General features: G+C 38.7%; 1 protein-coding gene across 14 annotated transcripts in view; it reads right to left on the bottom strand.

Moving 5' to 3' along the window:
• The window catches only part of FOXP1 (forkhead box P1), a 679,928-nt gene that overhangs the window by 115,477 nt on the left and 547,439 nt on the right, over positions 1–17,012 (bottom strand). The gene's annotated exons all lie outside the window — the stretch shown is intronic.

Here is a 17,012-nt window from a genome sequence, read left to right as displayed (position 1 = left end):
TAAAACAAAAACCAAAACCTACACTTACGAAGACATAGCTTAGAATCATTACCTTGAAGAGAAATCTGCTGGGGGAAAAGACTGTCTGCCCCTGGAAGTCTCCACCAAACACAATGGCTCATAATAATCATTTGAAATCAGAAGGAAATGAAATGACTAAACGCAACCCTGAAAACATTTTCCTAGAAAACAGTCTTGAAAATAACTTTCACTTCACATTCAATGATTTAACCAAGCCTTAACCTTTTTTTCCAAGAGTTCGCCTGCCAAACTGTGTGTGTGCTAGTGAAAATAGGGCTGCCCAGGACTTTGTATAAATAATAACTATCTCCCTTCTTCCCCAACCCCTGCCCTCATTACTGTCTCTCTTTGGAAATTGAACTAGAAGACATTTACCAAAATATACAAGGAAACTCTTTTTAAATGCACCTTTAAAAAAATCCCCCTACTCCCAAGAACCTTAACCGGAGCGTTTTGTCAATTTGCATGTCTGTATGTCGGGAGGGGGAAAAGATGAAGCTTTGCGGAAAGTAAAACTCAACTGCCAAAAAGACCCTCTGTTTTCCCTAGAATTTCAAGCCGGTGAGTGAACCACGGAAGCGATCACCTGCGAGGCTCACAAGTTCGAACTCTGAAGAAAAAACTTCCTGGTCTTTATTATGAACCAGATCAGGCTTTTGTTGTCCAACAACATCTATCTGGGGGACAGAGCTACAACAACCAGAACTGTCTATTTCTCCTTAATTAAAAAGGAGCTCCCTCTTCCACTTTTGGCAGCAGCCCCCAGCTGGGAAACTAGCCCCCAACAGCTAGAGTCCTTGGATTTTCCAAGAATGCAGTTTTCCATGGGAGACGCCGTGCTCACTGGTGTCAATCTCTCTCAGTGCAAGTCCCTCAGAACCAGAAATCACATTGATTATGTTTCCAATCAAGGCAATAATTCAGTTTCAATAGTCACCATGAACAAGAGACAATACGTGGTTAGTAATGCTGCTGAGGCGCCTCACACAGCAAAGACAAAGGCCCCAATTTAGTGACAACTTATGATCAGATGTTAAATGGGAGGCTATGCGGACCACTTTCCACCCTAAAGTGTTTTTTATGTCAGATAACAAATTTATTAATGAGATTTTTTTTCAGGTCACAAAAATATGACCCCACCCTCTCATGAATATTTAATAAAGGATTGAGGGCATGGGGGGGGGGGTATTATTAAGGGAAGGACACTTTAAATCTGCCAGGATGTAACATGTATCACTGTCTCTTAAAGAGACAGAGAACCTTATTGAAAATGAGGACATAGATTTGAAGTTTCCCCAAGATTCAATGACTATGATGGCAATCATACCAGAATAAACAGTTTCTTTGCAAAAATAAAGCACTTAAAATAGGATCTAGGTGGGAAGAGGCCCTAGAGCGTATCTGCTCAGAGGACCATACATGAAAAGCTGGAAGGGCTGATACAGTCACCTCTCCCAGCTTCTGAGAAACTGAGTCACACAAAGAGAAAATGTCTTGCTCAGGGTCACAGAAGTAGAAATGACAGATAACTGGCTTAAATTCATGTTGAATTTCCTTTAACAGGTATAAGAAAATTTTAAACAAACTTCAAAGAACTTGTCCAGGGACATCATTCAGTGCATACTCCTTGCTTCCCAAATCAGTTTTCTGCAAAAACATGGCTGCTTCCGAAATATGTTTGTAGTCTACATTGCCACCAAGTAAGATACATGGACTCCACCAGAATAGGGAAAGCATTGTAGCTTAACTAAATGCTCTGATTTTCCCAGTTTCCTCACAAATTGAATTTGTACTTCCAAGTTTTCCTAAAGCAATGCCTTCATGAGACACTCCTAAGACTAATGATTTAATCAATTCTTGCTTGCTTATTTGTTTTTGTTTTAAATGCACTGGAGCCATTTCAGCTCTCTTTCCTGGCTGATTCTCCATGGCCTCATACATACAAAAAAGTCCCAGTAACAAATTAAGACTACAATGCCATGCAGCCACACCTGGTTGAAGTCAGCCTATAACCTCTTCCTTTTCCTATACACACCAAAACTCATCATTCCTGCTTATACACAAATACTTCATCAGTGCAGGTATGCCCTCCTCAGAGACAGATCACAATGCATTCTCATCTTCCTCTATGGCACTCTATGAACTACTGCAGCCAAAAAGTGAATGAATGAATGAATGAATGAATCAACCAATCATTTGGTGGCCAGCATGGTGATGGGCTGGGACTCAGACAACAGATTTCACATTGCCATGCTGGGCTCAGTTTCACAGTCCTTCCAGCCTGGCACAATGTGTCCAAACTTGTGCTACCCTGACATAGCCTTTAGGAATGCAGGGTCACCTCAATACCACAATGACGCATTACAGTCTGACTTCAGTGGAGGCATCATTCTCATTAATAAATCTTGTAGTGCAAGGACTGAAAGCTTAAATGGAACCTGAGTTTGAATCCCACATCTGACTCTTCTACTCTGTGTGATGCAGACAGAGTCACTTCCTCTCTTGGAACCTCAATTTCTCCATGTTTAAAATCAGATGTATGCACCACCAAGGTCCCTGGCTAGAACAAAATAAGTATAGGATCCATGGTAATAGGTGACATGCCTTAGCACTTTAAGATTTACAAACTGCTGTCATACATTATCTCATGGAAATCTCACAACAATCACGTGAGGGAGATACAACATGTACTGTTGGTTCCATTTTTTTAGTTTAAAAAAATGGGTCTTCCACTAGTTAACCGACTTGACCAGCATTCCAAAGGAAGTCTGCCTACACTGTGATGGCTTCCAAAACATAGAAAGGAATCTGAGCTTGGAACAAGTTAGATGGGGACATAATAAACAAGACTGTATAAGCCTACACAATATCTAAGACTTCCATTGAACAGAGATTTATTGAATATTTAGACAGGCTGGACCACTAGGCTGGGTTTTATGAAAAAAAATCCCTTCTTTCAAGAAACTTCTACCTCTTAGATATGTATAGAATCAGATGGGTGCTGAGGCCACCTCAAAATCACATAGATGATTGCTAAACTTTCAGGGTGAGCATTTACAAATTGGCAAATGCTATAAACATGGACTCGCCTTTTCTTCCTTTTTCCTTCCTTCCTTCCTTCCTTCCTTCCTTCCTTCCTTCCTTCCTTCCTTCCTTCCTTCCTTCCTTCCTTCCTTCCTTCTGGAAATTGTCAAGACTTAAAGTGATGGAGTGTTCTGTGTACAATTTTTGAGAGCCTATTGTTAAACATTTGCCAGAATGTCCCTGTATGTAATACTTGTGTGTATTTCAAAGTAATTATAAACTTAAGAATGTAAGGTACTTGAAGACAGGAATGGTCTAGAACACTTTTATTTGTATCTTTTTTTGAAGGGAGCTTATCAGTGTGCATAGTATGCACATAATAAATGGTCTATCTTCTATTTATCTCTCCCTATAAAAGATAAGTGTATTAGAGGTACAAAACAAACAAACAACACCCTCCCTCTCAATTAATTGAAGACTCTGGAGAAAGGTTTCTTTATACTGGGGAGAATCAAATAAAGCTTCCTGCAACTGGGTAGCAAAGTGTCAATAGTAACTCAAAGGGATGGATTAACTCAGGGTGGAAGGTCATTCCAGGTAAAGGAAACATATGTAAAGGTACTGAAGGAGAAAAAAGTATTCAGAGGTTGAGCGCTCCAGTGTGAGAGGAAGATAGACTATATGGAAGGCAAAGGAAACTGCCCTGAGTATCTGAGTCAGAAAAAGAACACTGAACTGAGTTTTGTGGGGAAAAACAAACAATCCCCATACTCAAGAAGCTGCTAGTTCTTGAAATCAGGCAGGTGCTGGAGGCAGCTCAAACCTGGAACCTATTGTTAAATCATCAGTGTGAACATTTGGAAATTGGCAAATGCTACAAATCAAGATTGATTTTTTTTTTTTGGCAAATTGTCTCTCTTTTTAAATCAAAAATCTGGACAGATTGTTGAGGGTCTTAACTGCCATGCAAAAGAGTTGGAATATTTTGAATTTTCTAACTTGAGCAGATAGAAGTTACTGGAGATTTTGGAGGATCATTGCTATTTGTCCTTCATTTCTGACAAGGACCAATGACATCATGGGGCAAACTTGTGACTTGCCAGTGCATCAGATTTAAGGGAGGCAGAATTGCACAAAATTATCTAAAGTCCAGTGGCAAGAAAAGTCAGGATGACTGGCAATGGCCTGGGATGCAGTGGATGACCTTGGTGTCTCTGATGCCTGACCAAGCTTTAAGCGTTCCATAGCACCTGCTTCAGCTGCCTTCATGGATGTTAGAACAAACTGTTCTCATTCACCCATTCCTTGGGGGGAAGTCTTCAGACGCTTGGAGTAGATAGCTCCCTACTTCATCTGCTCATTTAGCTGCCTGTCCCCCAACTCTCTCCTGTAGTTCCAAGAAGCTAGATCATGCATACACATTTGAGGAGTATACCATGGCCATATCTATATAAAAGGACAACTAGTCTGGTAGCAATACAAAGGGATACAAATTAAAGGGAGGCAGGAAGACCATTACAAGACTATTTCAACAGTCCAGGATGGTGGCAATGAAGGACTGGACTAGGGTGATGGCAGTGGGAATAAAGAGATGATAGGGAAGGACTGCAGGTATAGATTCAGCAGATTAGATAGGATATGGCAGGTGAGGGAAATTCAGAGATAAGACCAAAGTTTCTAATACAGAAGATGAATGAATGTTAATGCCAATTTCCTTTTCCCACCATAATTTCAGGTATGACTGAGATCTACATGGACAAGAATAATCAGGGAAGGATATTAGAAAATATGGAGCTTGCTTGAAAGCTAAGTACCTTTTGAACAGGTGAAGAAAGAATCATCATGAGCAAAGAATCTGAGGATGGCCTGGCCACGCCAATGCAAAAATGTAACTCAGGGAAGATCCTCAGATTTCACCTTACCCCCAATCTAATGAATGCCACCATGTCATAGAAAATATTCTTAGCAGGGACCTATTTTTGAAGACAGATGAATATTACTTGTACACCTTTGGACATCATGATAACAAAATAAAGGTGACATCTATGTAGGACATCCAAATCCTTCACTTCTAATTCAGGCCTGTCTATTTGCTTAGTCTGTATTTGGGTTCCAACAAGAAAGAGAATCTTCCACATAATTAAGACTATTGATTTTCAGGCTGAAAATGGAAGTTTGTAGGCTACTACAATGTCCAGATCATATTGGAAGAGTAGGGGCAAGTAAAATTATGCAAAGCAGTTGGGTGGGGCATGGACAGCTAATTGGCCCAGTGGATAGAATAAAGAGCCTGGAGTCAAGAAGATTCATCTTCCTGAGTTCAAATCTGGCCTCAGACACTTCTTAGCTGTGTGACCCTGGGACAAATCACTTCACCCTCTTTGCCTCGGTTTCCTCATCTGTAAAATGAGAAGGAAAAAGCAGACCATTCTAGTATCTTTGCCAAGAAAACTCCAAATACTTCATGAATAGTCAGATATGAAGGAACTGAACATCACATAAAGCAATAATGCCCACTTGGAGAGAAATTTATTGACCAACCACAGCAAAGGAAAGTCTGAGATAATATTTAAAAAAGATCACTGGAAAACTATCTTTGAAGAAGGGTCCTCAAAAAGAGAGAAATAATAAATGATTTAAAATACCAATACCCAATGTTTTTATGTCCAATACCCACAACAAACCTACCACACCTATTTACATTGCTATTTCTCTAAGAAACTTGTTCAAAGTCCTTCTACCCTGGCCGCTGTTGTGCCCTTAAAAACACAAAACTAATCAGTATAGAACACAGCTATGACTATGCTCATTCTTCAAATTTTCAACTCAAGTGAGCCAAAGCACTGAAGAGACAAACAAAAAATGAAGGCCTCATTCTGGTCTGTAACTGAGGAAGGTGTCAGAGGAGAAAGGCAGTAAAGGAAATAATCTTGTTAGGACATTACCCCTACACACTGATTAATGGAGTGGCACTGATGTTTACATGGACACTGGTTCTCGTCCCACTGTGGTCGTACAAGGGATATCCTATAAAAGCAGACATAACCAGAGAAAGTTGTTGTCAATACCAAACAGTAGCAAATGTCTAGTGAAAGTAGGTGAGGCAACTCTTTGAGTGAAAAACAGTATCATCTACTCACTTGACGCTAAGTAATGTCCTTATAAAAGTAGAGAGAGAGAGGGAGAGAGGGAGGGATGAAGGGAGAGAAAGAGAGGGAGAGGGAGTGAGAGAGAGAAGAGAAAGAGAGAGAGAAGAGAGACAGAGAAAGAAAGAGAAAAGAGAGAAGAGAGAAGAAAGAGAAGAGAGAGAAGAAAGAGATATTGGTGATTATGATTAGAGCTTTGGACGACAGAAAAATTACAAAAATAATAAAGAACTTAGGGGAGGGGAGAAGACACTTTTAGATAAAATACTCTCTCCCAAACAACAACCAGATATATTTGGAAAGCTTACAGAATCATTGTAGGTAATTATATATTTACCTTGTCAACCCAATTAATCCAGAAATAATGTGAAATCACAAAAAAAAAAAAGAGGGTTTGAGACTCAGTTGGCCACTTTAGCCCCTGCAGAGATACAGGCAGGGCTGCAACAACAGGCGACTTTCACCCATCCCTGAACTATCCAGCCTCCCAACCTGACCTGAGGGGAATCACCTCTCTAGTGCAGAGATTCATTCCATCTCTCTCCCTCCTTCCCTCCCTCTCTGACTTCTCTGGAGACTGCCAAAGGGTCTGCTAATTAAGGTTCCCAAATTGCAACAGTAATGTCTGATTTCAGTGATTTGGCCACTGGTCTCAGAGGAAGGGCCAAACACTCTGGCTACAAGTGGCACTTTCACTTAGAAAAGTGAATGCATCACGCATTTCCTGAGGGATAAAAGGAGCTAACTTCATATCAATATTGTTCATGTCATCGTTGGGTCTATGTTGACACTGTCACTAATTATGTTGTTTTTGTTACAGTACCTGCTAGATGGGCCGAGGGAAAACACTTACATTTCCCATTGTTCTAGCTGAATTTAAATTTCTCTTCATGACATGCTTTAAATTACTATGCTCGTCTTCATTTAATACAATGTTTTCTAATGCCAGGGTTACTGGTTAATTTATATACACACAGCAAGATATGCCAACATTCAGGTGAGTTACGAACATGCTTGTTCATGAGCTATGGAAAACATTTCAAAAAAATGATGACATTGTCTAAAGGCAAAGATATTAATAAAAAACTACAAGTAAACAAAACTACGTATGTTTTTTTTTTAAAAAGGCAACATTTAATCCTAACTTCTAAATGACAGCAATAAATTGCTTTCCCCTTTGTGAGTAAGTTTATATTCTCTCGTTTGACCAGAGTACAATGCCTACTGGGCTACCATTCTACTCATAGGTCATTGCTGGGAACACTGGCATTATACTGAACAATTAGAACATATATGAGGCAGGAGGGGTGGAGAGGGTAAAGAAAAGAAAAAAAATCTTCAGTGGGATGTTCTACTTCAAAATGTTACCCACTCCACACACCCAATCAAAAAGAATTTATTTCCCTGAAACTTTAGTAAGAGTATTTATAGCACATCCAGGACAAACACAAATAAACATCTCACTTCAGCATAACAACCACTAAGGCACTGGAGGGGGAAACAAATCTTGGGGGATGAAGTCACATTTTTAAAAAGTTTACTTTAGTAGAAACAACCGAATATCAGATGAAAACAATTGACCAGTTTTTATTTAGTAAAGTCAGCTTTTCCAGATACCCAAGATTTTCAACAGGCCTGGGAAAAGGCAAATAATACGTGTTCTGTCCTGCCACCATCGGAACAATGCCGGTAGATTTACATTCAAATACTGAACAGCACCCTCCCTGACCCTACGTAGACACACCCTAATGTCAAAAACCTCTTTTATGTCTGCCCTCTGCTGGTACCTCTGCCAGGATTAGGACACTCTCCAGCCACATCTCATTCAAAAGACAACTTTGAAAAAAGCACTGGAGAAAGAAGGCCTCGTAATGAACGATTAACTGGAATATATAAATTAAAACACTTAAACAAAAGAGGGGGGAAATCTCTTGTGAAATATGGTACTTTTAATGTAAAAATGCACATTAGTCTGTTATATAGCCTCCTCACTCATAGCCCAGAAGTGCAAAGCTATATATTTCAGCCTGCCTGTGAGGACAACCTGTCTGACTGCTGGGCATCCTGCAGGTTTTTACTCATTCTCCTGGGAAAACAGGTCGGCAAATTTCCAATAAAACACCTTAGCAGTAATGGGCCACTGTTCCCATTTCAGTCATCCCTAAGGTTTCATGATACAGTATATTTAGCTTACTGGCAATGCCAGTTTTTCTCTAGCACTCATAAGATTCATAAAAATGAAACAAAACCACCAACTACACAGCTCTCCCCATCCCCTTTAAGAAAGAAAAGAGTGAGCTTTGGGAGTGATAGGGTAGCCTTATTCATCAATTACTCCTGCCTCCTTCCCTTTCCCCACTATCGGGTTAGTTACAGAGTCAGACAAGTCTTCCTGAAGACTTTAGAAGGGTGAATTTCCCAGAAGCATGCTGGGCCTTCACAGTACAACTCCTTCCAGTGTCAATGGGAATCATGAGACCTCTGTAAATCCCTGCATACCATTTCAAAAATATATCTCCAAGGCTGCAAAATGAAGCTTAGCAGTTGCATTCTCAAGAGCATTCAGGAAGTATCAGTCTCGATAGTGCTTTAGATTCCGAGTTAAGGCTCTTAAAGGACACCCAATCCAGCCAACAATAAATCTTCCAAGAGGGAAGCCCACACAAGGCCATGGAATCCCCTTCAAAGATAATTGCCTTCTGCGCCATGTGCTACAGGGGAGTCACTATAAATAAAAGCATTTTTAGAAGGCTTAAAGGGAGGGACAAACCCTGCATAGCCTTCCTTTTCAACCCCTCATCAATAAGGTCACCCTTTTAAACACATAACCCTACCAAGGGACTCTTTAAATGTACTCCCCACCCTCCTCCTACCCAGCAATATTTTGGATCAGAAGAGCAGGATAGGGTCTGATAGGGTGGGTAGTCCCTGTACTATTGTACATCGACTAACTGCTCTGCAGCTTAAGTCTCAAAGAGGCATCAAGGAGTAGTTAGTGGCTTGTTCAAAGTGGCACAGCTCGTATGTGTCAGAATCAAGACTTGAACTCAGGCCTCTTCACCCATTTAGTTGTTGCTAAATTGTAGGGGAAATAAATTACGTTTGATTGAGAAGGGAAAAACAGTGCTTTGAAGTAGAATACTCCCATGAAAGTTGTCTTCCTCCCATCTCAACTTGCAAATACTTTTTCAATCCTCCCATTTTACAGACAAGACAACTGACACTCATAAAGTTTAATAATTTTCTCAAGATAAAACAGGGTTTCTCACCCAACTCCCAGCAGCTAGGTGGCATAGTGGATAGTGCACCAGGCCTGAAGTCAGGAAGACTCATCTCCCTGAGTTCAAATCCAGTCTCAGACACGTATTAGTTATGTGACCCTGGACAAGTCACTTTACCCTATTTGCCTCAGTTTCCTCATTTGTAAAATGAGCTGGAGAAAGAAATGGTAAACCACTCCATTATCTCTGCCAAGAAAACCCCAAATGGGGTCATGAAAAGTCAGACATGCCTGAAAGACTGAATAACAACAACAACGTGCTTTAGGAAAGATTCAGCTGCCATCATCCCCAAATGCCCATTTTTAACTCTAGAATAATTCCTATGAATAAAGGCTAGGCCTTGGAGTGTCCAGTTGGGGAGAACAGTCATTTTCCTCATTCCATTTTCTTTAGTTATACTTCCTATTGGAAGTATATTCCAAGTGGAAAAAGTGATCAGCTATGTTTTTATTTACTATTAATGTTCTACACTCCAACAGAGTGAAATGATGAACCGAGTTTTACATAGTTTGGACATCTTGACTATAGCCATTTCTGTATTAAATTAAGGCAAAAAAAACCCAGAAAGATTTTCTGAGTACACAACTCAAACATGTGGATACTTGCGGATCTGAAAGTACTTCACATGGCTACACAAACTTTCATCTCATCCTAACGCCTTTGATAAACTGAGACCTATCATTTAATTTATTAGAGAAATGAAGGCCCCACCGGGGACCCAGAATTCTGCTGTTTAGCTCCTGAAAGCAAAATCACATCATAACACATAAGAGAATGTCACAAATGTAGTCTTCTGAAAAAAGCAATATGCAAATTTGGGGTATTGCAGCTTTTTACTAAAGGCAACAAAATGAGATCTTAATACTTCTAACATCAAAAACAGTTCCAGCTCCTTTGTCCCTAGATTTTTACCAAACCCACTCCTTCCATCCTCCTGCCCCCAATATCTATGGGTTTCTTCCCCTGACAATCACTTTCATTACAGGCTGGACCAATTCTCTGACTTTCTAGTCCAGCAACCAGAAGAGCAGGATTGATATCAATTTTTAAGGTTTCCAGAGTCATTTCAGAGTTTAGTATAGGGCACACTTAAGCAAGTACTTAACGAACGTTTATTGACTGAATAACTGACTGGTTTTTCATCTTGAAATAATTTGATCTTCACAATAAATTTGTAATGTAGGTTTTATTCTTTCTAAATTAAATTTTATTTTGTTGAAGATCCACGTATTTGTCTTTGAAAAAGCAAAACCAAAACCTGTTACAAACTTGTAAAGTCAGGCAAAATAAATTCCCACACGGACCATGTCATATACACATATATGTTCATATAAACACATCTGGCCATAAGATCATGTTTCTGTTTCAAGGTGGGAAGCATGTTTCATCGTTCGTTATCTTGAACTCTTGTTGGTCACTGTGTTCATCAGAGACCCGACACTTTCAAAGCTGGTTTTCTTTATAACATTGTTCTTACCATTTCATTTTTCTCCTGATTCTGCTTACTTCATGCTGTATCAACTCACAGAAGTTTTCCTTTCTCTGAAAACTTCTTATTCCTAACTTCTTTCAGCATAATAGCATTCTATTATTTCTGTGTCATAATTAGTTCAGTCATACAGAGCCAGATGGGTACCACCCCCCAGTTTCTAATTCTTGGTCACGACAAAAAGAGAAACCATAAATATTTGTTGTACACATGGATTCTTTCCCTCTTTATTTGATCTTTTTAGGGTACAGACACAGTAGCCACATCTCTGGGTTAAAGGGTCTAAAGAGTTTAATACATTATTGGCCATATTTCCAAATAGCTTTCAAAATTGCTGAAACAGTGTGTAGTTCCATCAGTCACACATTAATACACCTGTTTTCTCACAGCTTCTCCAGCATTTGCCATTTTTCTTTTTTAATCAACTTCATCTGAACTTCAGAATTACTTGAATTTACATTTCTTTAATTATTAATGAATTGGGGCATTTTTTCAAATAGCTAAGCTGTGTTTGTCCTTCATCTTCAAAGAGGATCAATGACATCATGGAGTGATGTCTTGATTTGCCAGTGAATTGGATATGTGAGGCAGAACTACAGAAAGTCATCAGCCTCACTCTCTCTTCCTGAGTCAGTGAAGTCCTGTGGTAAGACAAAAGTCAAGATGACTGGCATTGGCTGGGATGCAATGGAGACTGATGTCTGACCAACCTCTAAGAGCTCCACAATCCGCCCATTCCAATGGGGGAATCTTCACATGTTTGGGTGTCCACCCTCATAACTCACTAATGGGTTTGTGGTTGGTTGGTTACCCTCAACCTGGTTTAGCCCATCTACCAGGACAGTTTAATGGTTTAATGCTGCTCATGCTACATTTCTCAGAGCCACAGAGGAGAGTTGAGTACCAGGTGGACCCCAAAGTTGGATGAGCAGTCCTGAAAAAAGCCCTCATAGCAGACATGCTAATCCTCCTTGAATGAGGACTGCAGTTAGTGAGCATAGATAAGTTCAAATCCCAGCTCTATCAGTCCTCATGTGGGCTTTGCCAAGCCACTTAACTTTCCCTGGTGTCAGTTTTCTCATCTATAAAATGAAGGGGTTGGGCTAGATACTTCCAAGATCTCTTCCAGCCCTAACTCTATGATCCTATGAAAGGTCTAGCATTTTTCACTGATGAAACAGAAAGGAACTAGGCAGTCCTAGTGGCATAGAGCCCTGAAGGTTTTCTGGCTCACATGAGTAATATAGAAGCTGTCCAATAAAAATGATAATAACAGAGCTAACATTTAGATAGACCTCTTAAGTTTTACAAATAGTATTGATACCTTGGATTTCTTCATCTGAAAATTGTATACCTGTTCAAATTCTTTGATCATTTGTCAAAGGGGGCATAGCTTATTATTTTTATAAGTGAGAATCATTTCCCTCCATAACCTGGAAATCAAGAAAGCCCACTCAAAGAAGCATGCCACAGGGGACCCCCCCCCATTTACCTGCTTTTCTTCTAATTTCATTTAGGCTGCCTTTGTTTCTGCTAAAGTTTTTAAATTTAATGTAACGAAAACATCCATTTTACTTTCTATTATGGTAGATTCTACCATTTGAGGCTTAGAGGGGTTAGCTGACGTAGGATGCGTATTCAGATCTCCCTGACTCCAAATAAAGCATTCATTCTATGCATTTTACTATTATGGCCTCTTGGAGAGTAAGTGAATTTATCAGATGTCGAAATAATCGTATCCAGATTGTATGCAGATTTGACAGAGCATTCAGTTTGAGATTAATGTAGAGGAGGAAGTTTTCAAATGTTTATTCCAATAATGATAAAAAATTCCTGGACAAAACACAAGTACAATCAAAAAACAACAAAAAAGAATCAAATTTCCTTTATATACATTTCAAGGATAATAATGATAATGGTTCAATATCTTTTATTTTGAAATAGCACACAGAATTTCATCCCTCCATGCATAGGATTATATGATCAGATTTAGGGTTAGAGGGAATGTAGCCATCAGCTGTAGAGATTTATCTCTATATTATTTCCTTATTTATTAATATTAATAAATATTATTATATTTCCTTAGAAAGTTATATCAAAGGGTGCAGGTGGGGAGATGGTTCACCATTATGCTATTCTAAAACCCGAACTCTTCTTGCCTTCAAACTTCTTCATTACTGGCAGGCGCAATACCGTCCTGCCAATCCCCAGGCTCACACCTAAGTGTCATCATCCACTCTTTACTCTATCTCATCTCCCATATCCCTTCTATTGCCACAGCCTGTCACTTTTTACCAGTGCCACATTTCCAGAGGACACTATTCTCTCCTCTGATACTGCCACTTCTCTCATCAACTCATGCTTGGATTACTGCAGTAACCTGTTAGTGGACCTGTCTGCTTCATAGCTCTCTCCCCACTCTAAGCCATCTTCCATTCAGCTGCCAAAATGGTTTTCTTGAAGCGAAGGTCTAACCATGTCACCATTTCCCCAATTCCATAAACTCCAATGGCTTCATTCGTCCCTAAATACAAAATCTTCTGGTATTCAAACTCTTCATAAGCCTTGCTCTCCACCCATCGCATCCTATTTACACCTTACTGTCTGCCACCTACCCTTTATTCTAGTAATAGTGGCCCTGTTTGCTGTCCCTGAACTTTCTCTAGCCATCCTCCTCTACGCCTGAAATATTCTCCCCCCTCATCTCTGCATGTTGACTTCTCTGGCTTTCTTCAATTCCCAAATAAAACCTCATCATCCAAAAGAAGCCTTTCCTAACTCCTCATAATTACATTGATTAATTTCTAGCACCTTCCCCTTTTAAATTGTTTTTTATTATCCTGTCTATAACTTGTTTACATAAGCATGTTGGCATGTTGTTTCCCCCAGCAGATTGTGAATTCCTTGTGGGTGGCGACTGCCTTTACCTCCTTTTGTATCTTCAGTGTTTAGTTCAGTACTCCACACGTTGTAGCTGCTTAACATATGCTTACTGACTGACTCTAGTCAAAGAGGTCACTGAAGTTTTGATATAAGTATATAATTAATCAGAAAAAGAATTTGGTGCTGTCTGAAGTCACAGGTGAGATGGAACACATTTATTGAAAGGAACATGCCAAGCAGGTCATACAGAGAAAGCTGGCTTTTCTCTCTGCCTCTCTGATTTGCATTTCCTCAGTCTGTCATGGTAACATTTCCCTTTTGTATATTTCTTCCTTTGGCATGCTCTTTTATACTCCTCTGCGGGTATTTCAGATATACATAGACTTTTGTCTTTGTCCATATTATATCCCCTCACTAAAATGTAAACTCCTTGAGGGTAGGTGTAATTTCTTTTCTTTTTCTCTTTTTTTTTTCCACCATATTCCCCAAACACTGATACAAAGTAGGTACTTACTTAATAAATATTAGTTGAATTGAATTCAGTTGGAAAAGAGGAAATAGAAGCATTTACAAGGTTAAAAGTCCTTTCTTTTCCACTGTGGATCTTATAGACTGATGAAACATCTGAGAGCCTGAACAGATCCAGAGCTCAGCTTTTCTGACCTGGATAAAGTGTTTCAGAAAAAAGCACCTGGCAAAAAGATTTATTCATTTTAAAGGCTGAAATTGACCAGAAATGCATCTATGGTCAAAACAATTTGATAGTCAGAATGCATAAAAGAAAGCTCATTACTGCCTAAGATCTCCAGATCCACCCTAAGCCCCCAAAGAAGAGGTCTGTTCTAGGCACTGCGAGCACAAATAGATTCAACTTCATGAGGTTTGGCAAATGCAGTGAAATTTTTAGAAATGTCAGATCTTATCTTATGTCTCTTGCACGCAAAATCTTCAGTGGTCAGCTACTGTCTTTAAGTTAAAATACAATATTCAATAAAATACAATATTTTTTTTAAAAAAAATACAATTTTCTAGAAGGGAATGAGATTAGGTTACTTTTTTTTTTTTACCACCACGGCAAGAGGAAGAATTATTAAGCAAACAAGGACAAAGAGGTTATAAATGGTAAGAGAGATCATTTTGACTGCATAAAATTAAATGGCTTTTACATGAATATCATCAATGTAGGAGAAATTAGAAGAGAAACAAGACAGCTAAAAAACCATTTGCACACAGGAACAGCTAGATGGTGCAGTGGATAGAGTGCTGTCAGAAGTCAGGAAACCTGAGTTCAAATACTGCCTCAGACACTTACTAGCTATATGACCTTGGGGAAATAATACTACCTCAGGTTTCTCATCTATAAAATAGGGGTAACACCTTCCAGGGTTGTTGTGAGGATCAAATGAGATAACAATTGTAACCTGCTTAGCACAGTGTGCTAGCACATACAAAACTCTATGTAAATGTTAGCTGTTATTATTTTTATTCTTTCATAATATTGTATGATAAAAGTCTGATAACTAAAACACTGGGATTTGACAAAAATTCATTAACACCAAGGTTCATTTCCCAATATTAAATTGCCAAAGGATGTAAATAAATACTTTTAAAAAAACAACTAAACTTCAGGGTATACATGACTTCCCTGCTTCCCCACATATACATACTGTTCTAAATCATTACTAGTAAGAAAAAGACAACTTAAAACAACTTTAATGCTTCAAATTGACAAAGATGAAAAGAGTCGAATGTTGAAAAGCCTGTGTGAAGGCAGGAACGCAGATACATTGTTGGTGGAGCTGTGAAATGATTCAGATGCTATGAATTTAAGTTAGGAATTATGCATAAAGAATGACATTGATAGAATAATATCATTTCTTGGAAATATATCACAAATAAGTCTAAGTTGGGAACTACAACTGGCCTAAAATATAATACATTTATTGTGTAGTCTTTCTATGCAAAAAGAAAAGTGAACTCATTGTTTGAGGAATGGCTGAAAAAACCTATATGCACCTAATGAATTATTTTAATATAGAATTTTACATATTTAACTTCTATATATTATATATTGGTATCAGACAGATGAACTTATATATATATATATATATATATATATATATATATATATATATATATATATATATATATAAATCACCCAGATACATACATATGTAATTTTACTAAGCAATTAAAAAATGAGAGCTATGAATTAGTCACCTACTGTGTGCCAGGTACTGTGGCTAAAGACAGTCCATGACATCATGACAATTCCGTAGGGGAGAGAGAAAGCAAATTTGTACAAATAAGTTATATACAGGATAAATAGGAAATAATTAAGGGAAGGAAGACATTAGAATTAAGAGGGGCTGCGGCAGGTTTCTTATAAGAGATGGGATTTAAGTTGGGACTTTAAAAAAATCAAGGAAGTTTGTAAATAGAGATGAGGTATGAGAACATTCCATGCCTAGGGGAGATCCAGAGAAAATACCCTGGGACAAGAGATGGAGTGTCCTGTTGGTGGAACAACCACGAGAACAGCGTCACCAGTGAATGGTAAGGTATAAGAAGATTAGAAAGGTAGGTGGGGGCAAGATAAGGTGAGGGCTCTGGACAATAAACAGGATTTTGTATTTGATCCTGGAGGAAAGAGGGAACCACAGGAGTTTATTCAGGATGGTGTGGGGGGGGGGGGGGAGGGAGATTGTTGAGCCTACATTTTAGGAAGATCGCTTGGTGATACAAGGAATTCAGAAAAACGTGGGGAGATGTATATGAGTTGATACAAAATGAAGAGGAAAATATACATGACTTCCATAGTGTAAGTGGCCAGATTAAAACAACGAAGTTAAACTCTGAATAACTGCGGGAAAAAGAGAATGAAAATCCCAACAAACAGATAATAAAAGAGCATCCTTCCCCACAGCAAGGAAAGAAAGTGATATACATGATTACACAATATTTCTACAGCAGATTTATTTATTTTGCCTAATTGCTTTTTTTTTAACAAGGATTTAAACTGAAAGCATGGGTAGGAAATGCCCAAGATACAACAACAAAGGACACAACAGCTAACATTTATATAGTTTGCAAAGCTCTTTACAAATATTATCTCTTTGATTTTCATAGCAACCCAATGAAATAAGTACTATTATTATCCCATTTTAC

Source organism: Notamacropus eugenii, chromosome 3, assembly GCF_028372415.1.
Source record: "Notamacropus eugenii isolate mMacEug1 chromosome 3, mMacEug1.pri_v2, whole genome shotgun sequence".
In the NCBI taxonomy this organism is placed as follows: domain Eukaryota; kingdom Metazoa; phylum Chordata; class Mammalia; order Diprotodontia; family Macropodidae; genus Notamacropus; species Notamacropus eugenii.
The sequence above is the reverse complement of the archived record's forward strand: the minus strand, read 5'-3'. Positions and strand labels throughout refer to the sequence as shown.